This window comes from Dermacentor variabilis, unplaced genomic scaffold, assembly GCF_050947875.1.
Source record: "Dermacentor variabilis isolate Ectoservices unplaced genomic scaffold, ASM5094787v1 scaffold_13, whole genome shotgun sequence".
Lineage (NCBI taxonomy): Eukaryota > Metazoa > Arthropoda > Arachnida > Ixodida > Ixodidae > Dermacentor > Dermacentor variabilis.
This window is the reverse complement of record NW_027460291.1, coordinates 33,650,067-33,664,680: the sequence shown is the minus strand read 5'-3', so window position 1 is coordinate 33,664,680 and position 14,614 is coordinate 33,650,067. Positions and strand designations below refer to the sequence as shown.

At 42.6% G+C, this 14,614-nt stretch overlaps 1 protein-coding gene across 14 annotated transcripts in view; it reads left to right on the top strand.

Moving 5' to 3' along the window:
• LOC142566721 (uncharacterized) overlaps positions 1–14,098 on the top strand; it is a 438,480-nt gene extending 424,382 nt beyond the window's left edge. For 13 of the 14 annotated variants that reach the window (XM_075677566.1, XM_075677564.1, XM_075677563.1 and 10 more), the window contains one exon: positions 5,564–14,098. The gene's annotated coding sequence lies outside the window, so the exon portion shown is untranslated. The remainder of the gene's footprint in view (positions 1–5,563) is intronic. The other variant, XM_075677561.1, reaches the window with a different exon arrangement.
• Positions 14,099–14,614: the final 516 nt, after the last annotated feature.

Here is a 14,614-nt window from a genome sequence, read left to right as displayed (position 1 = left end):
ACATTAGGCACCAGACTTTGGCCAACTTTCCTCATCATAACTACACTTTGTAGCAAAACAAAACACCGTGGATACAAACGTGCAGAATGTTTATAGCAGTGTGTCTCCGCAGGATCCTGTTTTCAGACAAAGTGTAGCGTAACGTCAGCCATGCTCGCTGCAATCTTTATTCGCTGGATCATGGCTCAGAATAAATGCACGCAGCACAAATGGTGCATCGTAAGCTCGCAATAATATTTTCAGCAGGACAGAACACCGCAAACAGTTTGGGAATTCACTCTGATGAGGGGCAGATGCACACGACTGACGTGACTCGGACCAGTTCGAATTGCAGGCGACCATCTTCTCTATCGGCGGGGTCACCAGCCGCCCGACTCGTGACGTCAGTCTAGAGTGCGTGCCCATTGGTGGCGGCTCGCGTTCATCCACCTTGGAGGAGTAATCGCCCCTCTTTTTCTGAGTTTGTACCCGACTATAGGTACCTATAAGGTGTATACTTGTATGGTCTGCTTTCTAATAAAGGCAACATGAAATTAGTATGCCTGCATTGTAACAACTCTGTTGGCATATGAAGGTCTGCAAAATATTTTTTATTGATAGAATATCTGTTCAGTAGAATTACACGCTTTTTTTCTTATGAAGCTGAAGAAATACAGTCAAACCTGGACATAATGAATTATTGTGTTTAAAGGACCGCCGTAAAATCCCCTTGAAAATTCTTGTATGAAGTTCTTATTTTGAGTATCGCATTATTGACATATCGAACTATTTTGCAATCCCCTTTGAGTTCTGTATATCCGGGTTCAACTGTGCCACATAAACTCGTGTAAGGGCTGCACCTGTGCAAGGACCTCACCCCCAACTTGGAAAAAATTGTTGACCGTGACTTTAGCTTATGCTAAAGAGGATGAAGGCAAAAAGTGTGCCTGCTCATGAGACATTCATTATATTACTTAGCATTTTCATTCTAATGCGTTGCAACTTCCTATTACAGTCAAACCCAACTATATAGAACCCGTTTACATCAAATTATCCTGTATATTGAACAATTTCGGAGCATGGTATAGTTACAATAGGTATATATAGCAAAAGTTATGCTTACAATGAACAAAAATAGCACCGACTCCCGATATATCGAACGTCAAGTGGCACGAAAGTGCCCCAGAAGTTGGCTTTCCCTCGTGGCGGTGGGGAACTCCGCCGACACTTCGCAGAAGTGGTTTAGCCCAGTGGCATGGCACTATCCACCCGCTCTCTTTACCGTGATTGCGCCGTGCCGGGCAAGTTGGCGACACCTCCCTGCAAAAAATTATATGCGGCTGTGTGTATATATCGTATTTACTCGATTCTAACCACTCCCTTTCTTTCACAATCGCGATGCCCAAAGCGGGAAGGGGGGGGGGGGGGCGCTTAGATTCGAAAATCTAAGACGATCCCCCACCCCCCCACCCCTCTCTCTTTTCGCTGCGACAGCACGACGAGATGGGTGCGAGAAATAAAATTTTATTTTGCAAACATTCAAAATAAAAATCGGTGCAGACAGTGAACCCACCGCTTGTGTAGGATGCTCAGTCACTATCACTGCCACTCGAGTTCGTCGCACCGCTTGAACCGCTGCTCTCGGTATCCCCCAGCAGGTCGTCTTCCGTTCCGTCGAAGTTGTTTGTGGTGGAACGCTCCTTAAATGATTTGACCACAGCGTTCACTTGGAGCCTCTTCCACGCGTGCGAAATCCACTTTGCGATGGCTGATGGGGACGCATTCTGCAGCTTTCCCGTCGGCGTCTTCTTCCGGTCAGGGTTTCGCACCCATTCTTCGTACTCCTGTCAGAGATTGGCTTTGAAGGGCTTGTTGACTGAAACGTCGAGGGGTCGCAGCACTGGTGTCATGCCACCCGGAACCACAACCACGTCGTTATTGATGTTCCAAAGCTTTGTCTTTACCTCCGGGGTCAGATGGCCGCCAAACGCGTCCAACAGAAGCATCGACCGCGTGCTTGCAGGTGCGCCGAGCAATGATTCCAGAGTGAGCAAGCACGTTTGGCGGCCTTGGCTATGCGCTCTTCCTAACAAATAGGGGGGTGCTTAGATTCACATGCAAACTTTTTTTCCTAACTTTTTCGCGAAAATAGAGGGGGGGTGCTTAGAATCGGGGGGTGCTTAGAATCTCGAAAATATGGTACTACACTGCACATTGTCATTGCAATTATGGTACATGTGCAGGTGACAGACCCATGTGCATCAGACCCAATCGGCACAAACCATCAACTAGGCATGCCAGGAAAAACCTGCATACCTTTGTGGTTCACTACTACGTACCTTTTATAACTTCTATGTCAAATACTTTCAATTTGATAGCTAAGGAATTTCCACACTATGATGATGTGGCATCGAATGGCCAAAAGCATTGTGGCAGTATTTACATATTTAGTCAACTGTGCGCAAGCTCACAGGATGGGTCACCTCTGCACAAAAGTGCATTCTCCTTATTTTCAGTATGAGAGCTAATCGTTTTTGCCAGATTACATAAAAACTTAGCGTACACAAGGCAGTGATGGAAGTGCTGCACCAGTTGCGCCAAACTGCGACGTGAAGGAAATCCTGCTACATGCTGTGCAACATTGTTGTTTATGGCAGGTATTGCACCAGGCCTGCGCTGACCCGCAGCTGCTCCGAATTGGGAACACACGTTCTGAGCATGTGTGAAGGTGCCGCACAGCAAGCCACCCTTCTTTGCGACTCAACCTTGCACGCCTTCCGTCATAGCTACAGCATGTAGACCTAACCATGTTTACAAACAGTAGGCACCGTTGATCTATTCTATAGTATTCTAGGCCCAATAGCACCATCTCGTAGGTTCCGCCCAGATTTTCTGCCATTGCTTGCGCTTATTTAAAAAAATTTTTTAGACTGGGGGGAGTTGCCAAAGCCACAATTTGATTATCAGGCATGTGGTAGTGTGGAACTCTATAATAATTCAGACCACCTGGGCTTCCTTGACATGCACCCAATGCACGTTCTTGCATTTTGCCCCCATTAAAGTACGGTCCAACAAGATAGTAGGCCTATCTCGCTGACCACCGCAATAATGACAACTGACGGCGCCTGCGATCTGGCTGCTGCTCATCATGGCGCGCTTATTTTTGACAACATGATTAATGTGGACCTAAATGAACTGGTTATTCTCGGTTTTGTCAGTGTGATTAGCAAACAAAACGTAATACTTGCAAGCCGCCCAAGCCACCTCGCTGATCGGTGTTTGCTTTCCGTCCACGAGACAGTACGCCGTTCGATCGTTGTTGGCGATCACGCCAGTGGTTTATTACTAGGCGCTGCTTTACGAAACACTCGCCCATTTGATCTAATGTTGTTCTATTAAGTACTAGATCATACGAAAAACAAACTAGCAGATTTCTATTTCGCTGTGAGTAGCGATAGAAGCGATCGCCTGCGCTGGGTGATATGGAACCGTTGAGATACCAGCCTGATAAGGCGATGCTGGTTGCGTATAGGCCCGCGCAATCTTAGCTGTTGGCTGCGGCCGTCTTATCACTCGAACTCTGTACCTACGTACCTTTTATTTCGTGCTCGAAAATTTATTAACACATATAGATGCATTAATGACATACACACTGCAATTTACGTAGCTGTGACTGTGCTGCCTGCATACGTGAACAGGTTAAAGGCTGCCTACACTGCAGGTGGTTCAATTCTTTGAGATGAAAATAAATTATTTATTAAATTCTTCATTAAACTGCAGAATTAACTGTGAATTAGGATTATGTTTGCGTTTATCTTCATCTTCTTATATAACGACAGCAAAATCGAACAGCAAGTTGAAGAAAAAATACTTGCATCTTAGTATAATACATATTGAATGCAATATTTCAGAAAGTAGTAACTTATACAGAGCTTCCTCTTTGCACCAGAGCAGTAAGTTACTGATCCAAAGCATTCTTTTCTTGCTCCAAACAGCAAATTTTTCTGCTCTGAACGCACAAATTTGTGCTCGAAACTGATTTTTCCTGCTCCAAAAGCTGCTCCAAAAGACAAAGTGCCGGTTCCATCACTGACAAGGTCAAAATGTAGTCACATGTAGTATACTTGGATACATTAGAATAAGCATGTCCGCCAGTTTCGTGTAATTTCTTGACTCCGTACCTCTGGTGGTGGCATGATGTTGGGGGTTTGCAGTCACCGCTATGGCTGGCCAGAGGTGAAAAGTACCTTGCATGTCAAGGCACGGAGGAGAATGAGAAGGCAGCTCCTACTGAACACAAACCTTCGGCAGCCACACAGTGCTGTCGAAAATAACCACCATCAAAAGCGAGTGTTAGCGAGGTGCTCTGCATTGGTACCTTTTGCTTGGGCAGGGAATAACCGTTCGGCCTCTCAGTCATAGCAGTCGCATATGCCCCTGCACTGTCCGCTTTTTGTAGTTATCGCAAGAAGCCTCGATTCAAGTCATTGAGTGAGTGAGTGACCACAGGTTGACATTACATGGTTATGCTAGCATTGTACATAGTGAGCCCTGAAGTTAGTGAGAGCAATTCTCTGTCCACAAGCAGCAAAGTTGGTAGAAGTGTGCGAATATTCAAAACTTTCAAACGACTAATCAAATATTGTCAAATTTGATTCGGTCTTTGACTCAAATAATCACTGCTTATAAATATTTTTCAATACTTTCACAACTGTCAATTGAGGGTAATAAAACATCAAATTGGAGCAAAACATGAGATAAACTTCATCTCAGCGGCCATAGTAAACGTAAATAAAACGAGATGTTACATAGTAGAGCTCACTATAATTTGCTCAGAGAGCCAAGCTTTTCCAGCTAAACCACTATAACTTGCACTCCCCTCAAAATTCTTAAAGTATGAAGACAAACTGTTTTATGCTTTATTTGTACATTTAATAAATGCTTGCTGATTTGCAATATAATTGCAGAAGCTTGGTAATGTGAATATACTAGAATGGTAACATCCTGAAAGCAGCTGTTTATTGTTCAAAAAACCTATTTGATGTTTAATGTTAGATTACATTTGCTTCTGGCACTGCTCGATTAGATCTCAACAATACCATATTTACTAATCTAATTGCCTGCATCCCCATTTAGGAGTGTAAAAATTTGAAAAAAAAAAGGTTCACTAAGCATCACGTGCATGCTCGTGTGCTGGTTAATTCCCACAAGCCACCACAATCTGGCACTAGTCCATGTCCGAAAAGTCAATCAGCAACTCTAAATATGTTCATATTCAACCACCAGTGGTTGCATTTATTTGAATAGCCGTATGAGCACAGTTTGACGCTTTAGTGCGTAGTCATAAGCCTGCCCCGTAACAACTGGGAAAAGAAAGTCCGGGCCTTACACAAGTAAATACGTAACAATTTGCACACCTCTTTTCTCCTCAGTCCTTTGTCTGTGCAGGAAATTTAGGCATTCCACAAAAACGCAGCAAGAGCCTTAGCGTGATTGCGTTTCATGTGCTTGAAAACAGCTATGCTGCTTCTACTCTTGAACTCATGCATGTGGGCTTTTCTTTTTTTCACCCTCTTTTCTTTAGCAGCGTGCCACAACATGGAGAGTCCAGGAGCAGAAGGTGATGTCCCTGCTGGTCAACAACCACTGCACCTCTCAAGCACTGTGCGCTGTGAAGCTTACCTGCAGCTGATGTTCATGGCTACCTTTGTTCTTTCGTTGTTATCTATCATTTTTTGCCTTAAGACAGTGAGCATACTTGCTCTGGCCCATAAGGGGTGTCTTAATTCCCATCCACTTGGTGCCAGACGTCTTCGAGATGGTGACTTCATGACCGTTCACTGGGTGCCTGTTGTAACTAGTTCTTGAACTGACTGTGGTCACTTTAGCTGAAGAGTTGGAAGAGTAATCATGAGTGCACTCATAGACTAGGTGAGAAACTAGTAGGGCGTAGTATAACTGCAAAAGGAACTAATAGGCTGTACTTGAATAGTTTAGGTATGGTTTTCTTTTTTTTTTCTGTATAATTATTGCAAATGCTGTCTGTGTTTTAGAACATTTATGTCTTGTTAATGTTAAAGTTTTGTTTTAATTGTTGCTTTTGAACACTTCTCTCGTTTGGATAGCTTCAAAGTAAGGAGGCGGCATGCGACTGTTATTGCCGAGGTGATTTTGTCCTTGTCGCACTGAAGGCCACTCATTTTTATTCAGCCCCCACCTGCATAAATGTACGGGTTCCATCTCATCTTGACAGAGCAAAGACTGAATTAGTGTCGACCAGGAGCAGCATTTTGCACAACATTGCCAACCATAAGCCTAAGCCACAGCATGCAGTTGTATGAAACATTGCACATGTATAGCATTTGCCCATGCATTCTGCTTCCTTCCATCTCGTTGGAGCAATTAATTGCAAGGCATTAGTTCATAGCATACATGTTTTAAATCATAAGTAAACTTACTTTATTTCGCAATTGTCAGTTTAATGCGAAAAGCGGCATTATCAAAATGAATACAGCAGAACCTCGTTCGTACGTTGTGGGAAAAACCGCCAGAAAAAACACACTAATTGAAAAAAACGTATGATCCGAAGTAACTTAAAAAGAATTCTGTGGACTCGCCTATTGTTGACATCTACATACTGCAAAGCATTGCACGAATCGTTGCGGCACGAGACGGCGACACGCATGGAGCTGGTAGTGCTCTAGTGGCCCGAGATGCCACGCACGTTGTTCTGCCGAGATTCGACTCCGCGGCATGAATCAAAGTTGATTTCCTATTGCGTGTTGTTTTAAGAGAGGGCAACGGGAAACCAAAACGAAATCGAGCTGGTGGGCGATGCCGCATGCCACTGAAGCAAAACGTGATGCCCAGATTGCACCACCTGCAGCAGGGAACGGCAACGCGTTTGCATTATCGTCTACTAAAAGCATGCAGTACGCTACCAATGGCACTATGCACCACACGCTGTAAAACAGATAGGTGAAGATGCTTACTGCAATAGGTTTGGCTGCAATATGTGTGAATGTGGCGTGCGATGACCCGGGTGGAGGTTTGCTGGTACCGAAATGAGAAACTGAGTGTGCGCCGGTGTTTTTACGTGAGATGGGCAGGTGAGTATTACGGTGAAGCCACTGTAGTGGGCAGCTATATACTGTTCTCAATCGCGTGCGCCTCGTGCATTTTCTTGTTTACATGGGATCTAGCAGCCACAAAACGTATCGTGCGATCACAGTTTGGCAACGTACTGAACGTTGGTGCCGAAAAATCGTGTTTTCCGGGAACGTATGAACCGGTAAAAAATGAGCATAACTCTATGGGTCATTTTTTGTGTTCGCGATTGCGAATGTTGGCGTTGGGAAACGTACGTAATGGGAACGTATCAACGAGGTTCTACTGTATTTATCGCTTGTTGGCCATGAGTTGGAATTGAAGCGTGAAATGTCCCAAGGGACAGGGAACCGGACATAGACAAGCAGTTGTCTATGTCTGGTTCCCTGTCCCCTGTGCCATCTTGCACTTCAACTGTACTCGTAGATCACCAACTGGCCTGCTCCCAAGCCTTATTGGACATTTTTCAAAGCATAGCAGGCAGTGGGTTGTCTGTTCAGAATAGTCACTGTGGAGTCCCGTGGCTGCAGTGGCTTCGGTTCTTTGCTTCTTTTTTTCTTTTTAATTTGTTGCATTTCTCTGTAAACAAAGCCCCAGACATTGCCATTTTAGAGTCCTGCTTAAAATTTGTAATTTACAGGTCACAAGCTTACAGAGACTTTTACTCCAAGTCTTTTGCACACCTTAACCTTTGTAAATGCTTTTCTCATAAAAAAAAAGTATTTTTAGTTAGGCACTCGTAGTGGAGGGTTCTGCTATGGTATTTTAATGGTATATGTGATGTAGATGAGGCATGGTTACAGGATTGTGTTGGAATTCAGTGTTGTCATCAGGTTTTTTGAAACTGTCATTGCTTATGTCATGACCTCATTTAGTTTCACTACATCATTGCCAGGCTTGCTTGGAGCACAGTGGAGAATTGACGATAGTAGAGAATGTCAGGTTTTATTTTCGGAAACATTACACATGGCGGAACACAGGCTGAAAATATGCTTGCATTCCTTACAAAATTTGGCCATCACTAAATGTGCCAACATCTAAGTGCAGAAGTGGTGCTGCTAGGGAACAGCAGAGAATTGTCTTTCCAAAAAACTATGGCGCAAGATTTCTTATGAAACGTTGATTAAATGCATGAAAAGGGCAGTGCTAGCCTTTATTCAGTTCAGCCTTGCATGTGGCTGTGGTGTTTTGTCGCCACTCTTGCAGCACTTGCATGTGATGTCTGTTGAGCACATTTTTTTCTTTGTGCATATTTAAATGAAGCACTTTTTACCTTTAGCATTAATTCTTTTATTTCATATAAGAACATGTTTACATTGGGACAAGAAAAGCAATTTTTTTATTAATATTATTATTTCTTTCTTTAACTTTTCCACAAATGTATCATAGCTTCACATCCCTTTGAACCTAAAATGTAGCTGCTCCTCAGCATTCAATATAGAACTTGTTGTTGGTAAGTAACAGCATCTTCGTTTGAAATTAGTGGGCTTTTATCCCTTCTTCAAAGAAGAATGTTGTGATGCTTTACAGTAGTGGTTTTTAAAGCTTTTGGGAAAATGTAATAGTATGTGTAGGTTGCAGAATGTTCAGGCAGCTTTTTTTTAAACTTCAGAAGCTCAAGTGCCAAGCCCTCAGAGTGAGAAAGTTTGCTCTTGGCTGCTCCCTGTCTCGTAGTGTTTTTGTAAGGCACCATACGGAAAGACTGCATCGAATTTGTACGAGTAAGTTTAACAGAGTGTACTTCCCCAGTATTTTGTCTAAGCCAAAGACTCTGCTTTTACATGATGCTAAGCCATCTAGTGATTCTTGGTGGTGGTTCCGTCGAGTGTCCTGATCAAGCAAAAGGTTGTGTTTTCATATGCCTTCCAGGCTGTGAATGAAGATTAGCCACGTTCAGCTTTGTACTATGGCAGCCACTTTGCAGATTTTGTTAACAAGTTTTACATGAATGTATGAGGATTAATGTGCTCACACACTATCTTGTGCATTCTGTTTATTGTGTGTGCGCACACTGGTATATAACCTTATAATTTTTCAAGGCACCTATGAGTCGTTTTATTTCTTTTTCTGAGGTGTTTTATTTGCTGCATAAGGAAAATTCTTGGGTCGCTAGCATTACGTAAACCTGCTAATATTCATGCGCACATGGGCCAAATATTGGCCGAATTCTATTTCTGATAATGTGTTTGTTCTTTTTGTTCATTGTGATTGTCTTGGGCACTGCATCACTGGCATCAGTGCCAGAACTTGCGTGAAAGCCGGTAACAGTGGAATGGAATCAAATGAAGAGAACCTTTGTGTTATTTTGGAGCTGCTTAACCTGTTCTAGATTGTTCTCCTCATAGGTACACAAATCAACGTAGAATGCTTGTCACCTTGTGCAACATGTACTCTTCATTTCTAGTGGTTTATGTCCAGAAACGGGTGCAAAAAATAATGAGCCTCTAGAGTGCCTTGTGTTGCTGGAAAATGATGTCCAAATCTTAACTACACTATGTGCTGGCAGACCAAGCGTATGTTTGTATAGAATCGCTTGTGTTTAGATAATTTGGTTGGAGGCTGGCCATTTTTCTTTGTGTATAAGTGTTTGGTCACTGCCTCCATATTTTGAGGTCTGTATGCAGGAACGCTGAGAGGACAAGAGAGGTGTGCTTCTTAGGGAAACAAACATTGTTCATTAAGCTAGTCATTGAGCAGTCGATGTAGCCGAAAGGCCACTGATATCTTTCCTGATGAAACTTGCAAAGTAGAAACTATCCAAAAGAGTACAATATAATATAAGATGGAAGTCAAAGCTTTTCGGTAGAGTTTCATAGTTGCATGTAACGATTTTATGCTGAGCCTAAGCTGTCTGCCCTACTGCTTATATATGCCTTAGTGGCTCTGCAGGACTATGCACAGTGGCAGTTCCTTAATGAAAAACACAGGCAACTAGAAGAGAGTATTTATATCTATTCCTACAGTCACAAGTATTATTTTGCACACTTGATTGCCAGCTATTGGTGGCATTTAACAGTACAAATAATAAAAGGCTTTGCAACTTTGCACAACCATTGTTTGATTTCCCTTGCAGTTATACATGCACTGCGGGAAAATGTAGATACAGAGCACAAAAGTGAGAAGTTGTTGGCTGGGCCAAACGTATGAGTAGACAAACTTGAATATCTAGAAGGTGCTGTAAAAGTAAATGACGCATCTCTCCCTGGTTAGCCGGGAAGGCTGCAAAGTGCAGATAGCCTATTTAATGTTAATATTGCATGAAGCCATTATGTAATTTGTATGTGCACTCTTGCTTCACTTGCATATCTTGAAAAGTACAGCAAGAGGACTAGAATATTGTGGCCTATTAGGTATCAGCTGTGTGAAACACTTGCTGTATGGAAAAAAGAGTGTTCTCAGTCTTGTCAAGTTTAGCCCGTAGATATCGGTGGCTGAAGTGTAAGTGCAGTAGGAACTTTTATTTATAATTTATTTATATGAAAATTTGGTGTGCATTAGCATCAGACCTTTCTCTGCGTACAATAGGAAGGGGTTGAGAAGGACTTGCGTCACCGAGTGCTTCATCTGTGCTAGTAATGTCCTTGTGTTTTAAATATTCACACTATGATATATGATGCAGCTCATTTGGTAAGCTGCTGAGCTGGTTTAACTAGGAACAGCTCCAACTGCACACAATTTCTAACTGCATTGGACACATATGATTGTGTGCTTGAGTGCTATTAATCATTACTGTTGCACTTACATGCCTAACATCCCACACTATTCACATCATTTGTCATGAATTTAACATATTACAGTGTCTGATAAGACTTACGTCCCATGCCGAATGTGTAACAGGCATCACTGACCTTGTTTTGTCACTAGCTTTGTTTTGTCTCAGGAAAAAAAAAAAAAAACAGGAATCCACAGTACTCTGCATAGTTGTAGTTAGCCTGAACCTTTGTTATATTGCAACAGATGACTGTAAATGTTTTTCATAATAATGCATCTTCTTGCACTGTCTCTGTAATCGTACATACTCACGCATTTGTTTAAAACCTCCTGACTGCCAGTGTCCACATTTCTGGACATCAAGGTTAAGGTTTCATACTTTTGAGTCACTCCGAAATTCAATCCTCTAGCACCTCATAGAGCACACATATAACATATAGCATGCTGGCTCAGGTGTAATAATCTTTTATGGACCAGTACTGTTCATGGGCATTAGAGTATGGTTTGATGATTGGTTTGCACTAATGTGGACTTTGGCAGTGACAAGGTTGTAAAAACGAGGAAACAGCTTCTTTCCAGGGCAGTCTCATTTGCAATACATAACGAAGGTGTGATTTGTGCCAACTTCGTATTGCGAGGTGAAATTTTTTTTTTTTTTTTGGATGGAGCATGATTAATGGCATTCCACAAATGTAATAAGTTGAATCTCGATATAACTAACACAGATATAGCCGATAATTTGATATAAAGAAGTAAATCTATACTATTGTTGGCCATGCTTTATTTCAAAGTATTCTACTGCTATAACAAAATGCCAAATTCAGAGGTCATATTGGCTACAGCAGAGCAAGTATTTTTCTCACAGCTTAGAATGTGTAGCAAAAATGTCAGCAAGAGCAAACAGCACATTCTAGATGTGCATGTGTGTTTTGGTCAGCAGCATGGCTTGGCTTCTTGAGGTTTGGAAGCTAATGTTCCGTTTCTGAGTGACCACACCAATCACATGGTTATCTATATTAATGATGGTGCAAAGTGCATTTATGATTTTGCATTGTTCACATGCTACGTATTGGCACGGTATGCTGCTGACATGCCGTAAAGGTTGGTAGGAGACCCTTTACTGACCATCAGAGGCATAACATTTGCACTTCCATTGCATAGACCCAATCATAATTCTTTTCACTTATGCCAGTGTGTACACTTCTTACGAATATAGGATATAACGAAGATATTTCTGTGTCAGATGCGACTTTGTTATAATGAGGTTAGATTATAAGTGATGTAAGGGTGAGCATTGGTTTTGTGACCATGTGGTTTATAACACATTGTGATGACCTGATGTCTTCTCTTGCTTCCTGCACCAGGTGTTTTGTTTAACTCCTGTTTCGCTCTACTGAGTGTGGTGAACTTTTGTTATGGAAACTACCGAGGTTGATGCCGTTCGTGCTTTTTGTAATCTTTCCAATCCGTCCTATCGAGGTGGCTTCACTCTTATTCACTGCTGGCCGTTTTACGGCTTTAAAACTTCTCTGCAGCAATCATTTAATATAAGTGCTTGACAGCCTCGATTATCCCTCCTTTGTACTTTGCACACACGAAGTGCCAGCATGTGTCTTTTGTCTTAGTGTGACAGTCATCCTGAAATAGAGCTGCTTATTTTGTTAGCGACAGCATAGTTACTGGCCTCCACAAAACATTCAAATTTCCGGGTTTCATTTTTAAGAATGAAAACCGGCATTCTTTTAATCTTCGTGCTTAAACGCAAATCTTAACTGGATATTGGAGCTGATTTGGCATCTTTGCAGCCACTTTGCTTGGCAACATGAAGTAGGACTCGTTCACCTGATTATCAGATGCGTTTATTTCTTACTGGAACCAAATGAAGGAATTACAGGGCCTGCATGTCTATGACCTTTTTGTTTGAGTTGGCTCACCAATGCATGCATGTTTGCAAAACGTGTAGACATTGACTGCACATAAGGTTGGTAGTTGAGAAATATAGCTCTAAAAATCCTGGGCTCTTGGTACGACATGGAGCACAAGAGCACTGCATCCACAGTTGTATGTGAATGCCCAGTCATGCTGTGCCAGCAATGGGCAGTACGTAAGGACCACATTTCTGATATGTTTCAGCTAGTCATAAAAAATGTAATTGCAGGCAGAGAAAAAGGAGTTACTGGCAGTGGTGCATCATAGAACTCTATTTCCTTGTGCAAAATAGAACTTACTGGAGGCTGCTAGTTGGGCTGCTTGCCCTGTCTTAACGTGCCTTTGCGAAACTTGGTTCTGGAAGAAAATGTTTTTAGAGTAGTTTCTTCAAACCTTCCTAAGATGATTTAGTGGCATCAGCTGTTGACCAGTTGCACTGTATCACTTGTCTTTGCTTTTTTTGAAAAGTTGCCTGTGTCACCTGCTCATGGTGCATCTGTGCACTTTGCTACTGAAAGGAATTTCAAATGGAGTGCCTAGAGTATTTGGAGAGAAGAGCTTCAAATAAGAACATGGCCAGGCTTGCATGTCGGATAGGCTTGCATATGGATTTGCCGAACACAGTGGAGGATTTGCTGGAACAGTACTATGGCATCATCTGTCACTGTAGCGGTGAAAAAAAGTGCACACAGTGTTTTGCTTGTAATTTATGGTGTTGCTCTAACAATGACAGATGGCACAACCATTCTGTTCGTGTAAATTCTACACTATTTGCCAGCATCGTCATCGGCCCCAACACATACTTTATTCTGAATGAATGAAACCGGCAAGTAATGCACCAAGACATTAAAATGCATCCACCATGAAATGCCTCTTCTGTGTGAAGTTTGAGTGCAAGTCAACCAGGCAATTTATCAGGTAGAGTAATGTACACCTGCAGTCACATTTAGGCAACATATTGTCAATACAAGGGCAAGGAGGTGAGGTCTTAATGGTGTACAGGCGATGTTCTTGTTCTTGAAGCTCTCATGAATACAACCGCTAATGCCTTTTCTTATGTCAGTGTTACTGTGTCGTTGTGCGTCAAATTAATGCGCTAGGAAAAATATATGGCAGAGTGCTGCCCCCTGTTAGGTGCACATCATAGTGCCCTGTGAGCTGCAATGCATTTGACGCCGTCTAGTCATGGAGTTACCACGACCCCTCTTAATCATGGTTGAGTGGTCTGTGCTATGCAGTATATTGTCTGCGAGATTGTTTATCTGCTCTGTTGGACGTGTGTAGCCATGGCTGGTACAACGCACCCTTTCTGTGGCTATTGTATTTTTTTTATGATTTCTTTTGCTTGAATAAAGTTCATTTCGTCCGCGTTTGCATGTGGTCATTGGTTTTCACAAGAAGCACTGGCTACCTGCTGGCTGTGGAGTCGCTACAAGTTAAGCACTGTTGGTCACGTCGAAAGCTTTTGGTACTGTGCAGTGCAGAAACTGCGGTGGGTGAGGGGGGGGGGGGGGCAACATTCCTGGTCGCTTGTGTGGCCTGTCCACAATCGCTCATTGGAAGATTTCTACTGAGAAAGACTCATTTAGCTCCTTCCCACATTGCTTGCCTTAGGATGTAGCATTGATTAGGTATACTGCACCTTCTACGAGTCGTACAGCTTTGTGAAAGCGAGCACAGCTGCGCAGAGAGACAGACCACAACAAACTTTTAGTGAGATTCCCAGTAACAGACTGTTTTCTATACTTTCCATAGTGCAATAGTACTGTTGCAGCCCTGGCAGATTATGAACACTGGCAGAGCATAACCATATCAATACTCATGCAAAACCCTCCAATCTTGCTGTGCACTTTGACTTCAAAAGAGGCCCAACCTATGTCTTCCTGCA